Source organism: Mus musculus, chromosome 2 (genome assembly GCF_000001635.26).
Source record: "Mus musculus strain C57BL/6J chromosome 2, GRCm38.p6 C57BL/6J".
Taxonomy (NCBI): Eukaryota; Metazoa; Chordata; class Mammalia; order Rodentia; family Muridae; genus Mus; species Mus musculus.
The window spans coordinates 94,816,466-94,823,566 of NC_000068.7; positions in this window are offsets into that span (position 1 = coordinate 94,816,466).

A 7,101-nucleotide genomic window follows, 5' to 3' on the forward strand; every position below is an offset into this window, starting at 1 on the left:
CAAGGGTGAGTGTCTGGAAGCACTGATGGGCCTTCTGCAGGAGACTTAGGCAGTATGAAGAACAAAAGCTTCCCCCATGGCGGTTCTTATTAACAGAGACAGTCCTTGCTTGTTTATACCGTTTATTTATTGTTTATTGTAGAAAATGGGTACATACAACTTACTTAGGGTGGACTAGAAATTAAATAATCTTTTGCAGGAAGGAATGTCCAGGAAAGGAAACTTATTGCCTAAACCCTTGGGTGGCCCATCTAGATACTTCATTGGCATGGAGAACTCTGTGCTATGTGACTAGTGGTCATGATCCTTGTGTTGGGTATCTTGGTCACTTACTCCAAGACAGAAACCAGGTTGGAGGCAGATGAAATGCCTACCTGTCTCAGATATGAGAATACAAGGGTTTCTGAATTCGTTCAACCTTCCTAGTTTTTGTCTGGTGACATGATTCCTTTTGCCCCACAAGAAAGAGCAACAGATGATTATAATAGATTCCTCTATTAGAGGAATCTTGTTCTCAGATGAGAACTTTCAGCTCTAAAGACCTCACTGTGCCTAGGTAACACAAGCTCTTGGCCAAAATGCTTCAGTAGATTGCAAAGGCACTGCCAGCTGACCATAGCCAGGCTCTGTCTGAAAGGAATGATGAACAGTGCATTTTTCTGTCCCATATTTTTAGCTTTGACCAGTACCTCCTATGCTAGCTTACTTTCTTATGCAGAATGCCCCCTCCCAGGTCTATGCCCTCTTCAAATTAATTTAATGAGCTATTTAGAAAATGAACACAGTACAGTTTTGTTTCTGTTGATACACAGGAATATCAATAACCAAAACAAAATTTATGGTTATTAGCTTATTACTTAATTAAGGTGTGTGTGTTTGTGTGTGCGTGTTTGTATGTTTGTGTATATGTGTTCATGAGAGAGTGTTGGGGGAGTTGATTCTACAGATGGAGAATTTGACTTTGAACTCACATATGCAAATGCAGACTGACTGATGTGAATGGCCTGGAAACTTCTGATGGGAACTCAGGGGCCAAAGATGATAAAACATTATGAGTGATTCTGGGACATGGGGATGAAGCCACCTGGGATCACCCACAAGATTTTGTAGATTCGTCAACAGAATAACTTACTTTATAAACATAAAAAAAGTTAGTTAAGCAGATTGGGACTCAAATTAGAGCTGAGGTTAGTGTTCAGCTCTTGCTTCTGGCTCAAACCAGAGAACCGGGAGTGTCAGTCATCTCTGTCTAGAGGCCATCTCCCACAGTGGAGTTAGGGGAATGAGTTACTCCTGTGTAGGATCCAGAAGTTCCTTCTGCTGCCAACGCCCCTAAAAGCTGCTGCCCATTTGAGTTACACCTCCAGCTTGTGATGACTCCAGTTTCAAGTTCTCTTTGCCCCTGCCCACCCCTAAATCAATAGCTAGCTTATTACTTATTCTTTTCTCTTTCTCCCGGTGCCATTACGGATTCTCTAAAGCAAGACAAACTTGACCCAGCGGGTGACCAGGAGTCTCCAAACACTTTTCTGACCTTGTTTAGGAAATATATGGATTTTTTTCCAGTTGTGTGATAAGTCACTAGGTGGCACTGGGAGAGAAAAGAGAAGAGTAGAAAATAAATTGAGTTGAAACCGTTGCAAAACAAATGCCATGTTAACTTAGGAAGTCGATATGTAGAAGAAGTTGTCTGATTCTTTGGTAATTAAACTTTAAAGAGAGCCTTGTCTGGTTCCAAGTAAACACACATAATGATCTTTTGGATTTTTAGTTTGAATGTATCATTAAGTCTTGAGCTGGAAAATTTGTTTTCCGTTTCATTCATTTTCATGGGTTGGGAAAAAGTGAGAATGATGTACAGAAAAAGAAATTATTGTTTGGAGTAATAAGGGAGGGATAGCCTCCACTCCCCCCACCCCCCAACATAACCCTTCCATCCCCAGTGCCCCCCCCCCCCGCTTTCATATTAACTATGATCTGCTCTCTACCCTCTCAGTGAGTTCTTTCTGAGATGATTCTAGGAAGAAAAACAAATCACAGAATTTGAAGCATGCAGTCACAGAAACGCCAACCTTTCATTTGACAGGTAAGGAGACAGACGCAAGAAGACAGAGCAGAAAGAACATAGAGTCACAAAGGCTGGAACAGTAGCTGTGCCAGTAATGATCTCCGTGACTCTATAAGCAGCTTTGATGCCAGGATCCTTCCCCAGAAACCAGGCTTCTCTAGGCTTTACAGTCTTTCTCAAAGACCCACTGTGCCTTTTAGACACCTAGACAACTTGCCTTTTGAGCTGGACATAGGTTAAGTATTACAGGCCCTGCTTTCCAGTCTTTCTGCATCTCCAAACACTGTTCTAGTTAGGGTTAAGGAGCAACCGGGTGGGAGTGGGGGGAGTTGGGAGCACCCTCTCGTCGGCAAAGGGGAGGGAGGATTGTGTGAAGAACTCTTCAATGAGATCCAGGAAGAGGGCAACATTTGGAATATAAATAAATAAAATGCATAGTAAAAAACAAATGGAAAAATTTTTTTTTCTTTTTAAAGAAGAGCAATCTAGAAGATCCAATGTCTGTTCCCGTCTTGGTAGCATTCCTTTGGATGCTCTCATCTGCTTATCCTTGGATGGTGATTCACATCTATCAATTAACAGCTGAAAGCTTCCATCTGGATTTTTGGCCTTAAAATAATAACATTTTTCCTCATATAAAACACCAACAGAGGGTTCTACATGACAAACATGGGGATGGAAAAAAAATCAAATTAACTAAGTCTGGCACTGTAAAGATTGAAAACAGCTGAAACATGTAAGTGACAACAGCCCAGTGAGGAACAGAGAGGGACATTAGGCTAGTGGCAGGTGGCCATGTGAGGTGGAGGACAGTTATCACTCATCTCAGCTATATCACAGCCTGCAGAGTTCAAAATCTCTTCCACATACATAACACGCAAATCTGTTTCATTGCCCCTCACAAGGTGAACAAATTCATCCTGGACCTTAGGTCATAAAAAGGGTTAAACCTAATAGCTGCGTTTTAAAACTTGAAAGTATGGGACTGGGACGACAGCTTAGTAGACAAGAGTGTACTGATGTGAGGGACAGTTTGAATCTGAGGCACCATGTAAAATGTTGGGTGTGACTGTGTGTTTCTATAAGCCCAGCCTTGAGTAGCAGAGAAAAATGGATCCTGGGAGCTTGCCGGCTATCCTTCTTAGTAGAAATTTCAAGCTTTAAGAATGGTGTGAGACTATCCCGGGGCCTAGCAAACACAGAAGTGGATGATCACAGTCAGCTATTGGATGGGTCACACGGCCCCCAATGGAGGAGCTAGAGAAATTACCCAAGGAGCTAAAGGGAACTGCAACCCTATAGGTGGAACAACAATATGAACTAACCAGTACCTGGGAGCTCTTGTCTTTAGCTGCATATGTATCAAAAGATGGCCTAGTTGGCCATCACTGCAAAGAGAGGCCCATTGGAATTGCAAACTTTATATGCCCCAGTACAGGGGAACGCCAGGGCCAAGAAGTGGGAGTGGGTGGGTAGGGAAGTGGGGGGGGGTGGGTATGGGGGACCTTTGGGATAGCATTGAAAATGTAAACGAGGAAAATACCTAATAATAATAATAATAATAATAATAATAATAATAATAATAATAAAACAAAAACAAAAAAACAAAAAAAGGAAAAAAAAAAAAAAAGAATGGTGAGAGACCCAGGCTCAAGACAGTAAGGCAGATGACATAGAAAAAAGGGACCTGACACTATCCTCTGGTCTCTGAATATGCATGTGTGCAGACACATGCACAACAAAACACACACAGAGGAGGGGAGAAGGCATTTCTGGGGTTATTTGGATCCCTTTTAACAGCTTTCAGGAGAGTTAGGAATAAGAGTAGTTTATAAGGAAGAAAACAAACTCTTGTAAACAAAAGAGAAGTCAGCAGTAGTGTCTAACATCTTTCCTGGTAAAACAATACAAATTATGCCATATAGTGCCATGCCTGGCATATTGCAGGTCTTCTACTCCCTGGGAATCTACCCAAGGGCTGAAGGGAAAGTGTCCTGGTGAGCTTCGAGAAGCAGGAGATACCTCTTAAGTTTAAATAACAAGATTTGGTTATCCTCTTTTCTCCCACACAGCAGTAAAGAGGTGGTTGTAAAGTAGCTTAAAATCTGGAATGTCTTCACCAATAGGAACATAACATTTAATTTTTATGGGTACCATGAGCCATTGCTTAGTTTCTGTTGTTTGTGGCCCTTTAAGGCCTTCCTGACCAACATTTCTTAAAGAGTTATTCAACACCTGGCACTGGGTTTTTGTTTAATAATCCATAGCTTCAAGGAGGGGTTTTGGCAGCCTTCCAGGGTATCTTTCAGATTGTAAGTTTCAATATGGAAGGTTTCATGTGTCCTTTGTATTGCTTAGCCTTCTCCAGCTTCTATGAAAGCCTTCCACCTTAGTGTTAACCTCCCTTTCTTTCCTATTATCTATGAGCTATTAAATATCCCACCTTAGGCATACCCATCTCAATGGCTTCTAGACTTCTGTCCTCAACATGAACTTTTGGAGAGATTTTGAGAAAGGGACAGTTGTATACCTCCATGTAGCCACACCGAACTCCAGAAGTTAGACTCAACCCAGTAGTCATAATAATAGTCCTGATTGAATCAAGTAGGCAACACAGCCAAAGGTCACGACTCTGGAAAAAGGACAGGCAGGGGAGGGGCTAACTGGTTGTGGTGGAAGTGAGTGAGGGTGGTAGGGAGAGAGGAACCAGAATAAATTATAGACAAGCATAGAATTGTCAGAGAACCAACTTAATAAAAAGAACTAACATTAAAAAAAGAAATCCCTGGGGATTTTAGATGAATTATCATAAATAGAGCTCAAAGATTCTTGAAATTAGGGGCAATAGGAACCTGCAGGGCAAATAGCTCTGGGTGATTCATCCCTTCCTTGATCCTTTTTTTCCCAAGAGCTACAAACATATCCATCCTTTGTTCCCTTGGGATCATATTTCACCTTTCTGCTCCAATCTCTAATTCTTCAAAGGAGCTCCATCAATTCCCTAGCCATCGGATATGCTTGTCATCATTGTTATCACCGGAGACAAAGAAAGCTATCAATTTTACTATTTCCTGCTGTCTGAGTAATAACCCAGGCTGTGTTTTGGTAATTTACAAGATAGTGACGTCACCATGGATCACAGCTACTCAAATGGCTCTGAAGCCAACAGTGTTTGGTTCAGTTTTAATACATTCACTTCTATTAATGCATTTTTCCTGTGACACACGACCTTTGCTGGGGAAAACCTAGGAAGTATTATCTCTCAGTAATGGATCTAAAGTTTCAGTTAGCCTCTGGGAAATAACGTGTGATTTTTTAAAAATGGTAACATGTCTTAAAAACTTTTAAGAAAGTATTACTAGCAATTGAACAATGATGGAAAGCCTGCTAATTGTCAATCTTTCCCATTTTTTTTTTTAAATTTAGAAAGAGGGAGGTAGGGAAGCCACCCACTGGGCACCTTCTATATGCAATGTGGCATTCCAGGGTTGAGAGTACAAGAGATTTAAGAAGATTGTCTTAGGACTTGGCATGCCTAATAGGTGGATGGGTGGCTCTCTTTTTCTCTTTAGGAATCACCTAGGGTTTCTAGGGAAAGTACTGCATTTCTCAAAGGTCTGACTTTAAATTTTGATGGCTTCCTGAATGTCTTTAAATTCTGTATCCTGACAGAATGATGCTTGCTGTGTGTGTGTGTGTGTGTGTGTGTGTGTGTGTGTGTGTGTGTATGTGTGTGCTGTCTCGCCACAGAATTACTGAATCCAGAGGCTCACTATGGGTAATCAAGGCCACATACACAATGTGATGAGTCTTGTTAGACAGATGTATACACAGACTATTGAAAGCACAGGACAGAGAGTTCGGTCATGCAGAAAGTAATACCCAAGCTTGGCCTTAAGTGGTGAGAAACTTCTCACATAAAGGGATTTAGAGAATAAGCCTTCCCATCCTCTTCCCTTCCCTATGCTGTACACACCTTTCCTGGATGCTAGTCACATGCTATTCAAAGTCAATTTCATTTACTCATGGGCATTGCTTTTGTCAAGAATCACATTCCTACTTAAAAACTTATCCTATGAACTGATGTGAGCGCAGAGAGAGAGACAGAGAGAGAGAGAGAGAGAGGGAGAGAGAGAGAGAGAGAGAGAGAGAGAGAGAGAGAGAGAGAGAGAGAGAGAGAACGAGAGCACCCTGATAAACAATCCAAGTCAATCTGAGGAGCAGCTTTCTTTACTCATGATTACTCCTTGAGGTAAAGGAGGTTGCTGAGGGCAAGAGGGAGCAGGCTGAAAAGTAGAGGCATTTGTCAGATGGCAGTGCCAGTTTGCTACCAAATGAATGTTGTTGCATCTCTACAGCATTTGGAGCCACACGTGTTGCCTTTTTGTGTATGTCTATTCACTGCTTGCTAAACATGTCAGCTATTTTTAAGAGTGATATATACATGTGATGCTGTTTTTCATTCTGTGTAAATGAAGCACGTTTAAGCCATGTGTGACAGGCGTGGGTTTACTGCATGCATGCCTGTAACCCTTATGTTGAGATATAATACTGAAGAAGCAGTTTAGGCTACAGGTGTATTTGGTCTTTCTCCTGTTGGAGTGAGTTGTAGGCCACAGTTGGGCTTTGAAATATAGTCTATTATAATATATAATGTATAATGATAACATGTAGTGTTTGCTATGCGATTGCTGCTATCTCATTCATTAGGTTATATATTGTATTTTGTAATGTCATTATAAAAACATCTTTCCTTCCTTTCAATTCAGTATTGTATCTGGAAAGCCACAGAGCTTGAGGTTTCACGCTAGACCATATCTAACACTGTGTCATTTTCATCTTACAAAGAACTAGAAATGAGTTTCACCTCCTATTTTTATACCATGGCCCAATCTATAACAATCTAAATGCAGTCTGGTGTTTGGTCTCTGTCAACACATTCATTCATAGGAGTGTCATGGTCTGTCACTTTCTGAATATGTTCGAGTGAATTATTTGAGCAAAGAAAAATGTTTTTAAAATATGAGCACTAT